This window comes from Penaeus monodon, chromosome 12 (assembly GCF_015228065.2).
Source record: "Penaeus monodon isolate SGIC_2016 chromosome 12, NSTDA_Pmon_1, whole genome shotgun sequence".
NCBI classification, from domain to species: Eukaryota; Metazoa; Arthropoda; class Malacostraca; order Decapoda; family Penaeidae; genus Penaeus; species Penaeus monodon.
This window is the reverse complement of record NC_051397.1, coordinates 2573583-2574463: the sequence shown is the minus strand read 5'-3', so window position 1 is coordinate 2574463 and position 881 is coordinate 2573583.

The following is an 881-nucleotide window of genomic DNA, read 5'->3' as shown; positions in this document are numbered from 1 at the left end:
AGAGTTTGGGTATGAATATGATAATAGCTGAATGAATATACATTTTATACTTAGCCAAATGCAGTTAATTATGAGGATAAACTTATTATTGTGAGATCCAGTTCGAAGAAACGTATTTTGTGGTGGTTCTGACATGTGATCTGAGAAATAAGGTTTCGTATAATGTGAGGCGTATGAATTAATCTAATTAGTGTTATCTCTGTAGTTTATTTCTATTCTTTTTAAAAAAACACATTCTCCTTATCCATGTTCAGTAGATTTAATTTGTTTTACAATTTTTCGTCACCTTATAGAACTAAGACCTATGGTAACATGAACTGTATACTAATAATCAATAGCAGTATTTTATCGATTCGTTTATCATTCTGGTGCTAGACAACCGACTGCTAATATTCAAATAGAGAGAAAAGCACCAAATCTAATAAGTGAATGAATATGTAATATACATAAAAAAGAAGAAAATAAATGGTATGGGCAACCAGTCCCCAATAATCTAGCTATAACTAACGGGTATAAAAACTAAAGCAGATTGACACATAGACGGTACACACACACCAAAACGAAAGGTTTGATTAACTACAGTCCTCCAGGGTATACTTACACTCTCCTGGTTTAAACATGGAGCGAGGCGAGTTTGTCCCATGCTTTCAATTTGCTGTGAGTTCAGCAAAAAAGAACACTTGATTCCTAGCGATAAAAAAGGAAAAAAAAGAAAAAAAGAAAACCACATTGGGAAAGACCAGTATGGTTATAAAAATTGTAAGTTGAATAATCATGCAAATAGATAATTTATTGATCGCTGCGTGCTTTGAGCTTATGTACATATATTTTTTATTATAACTTCAGCTTTAAATCAATGTTAACATTTGATATAGATATTC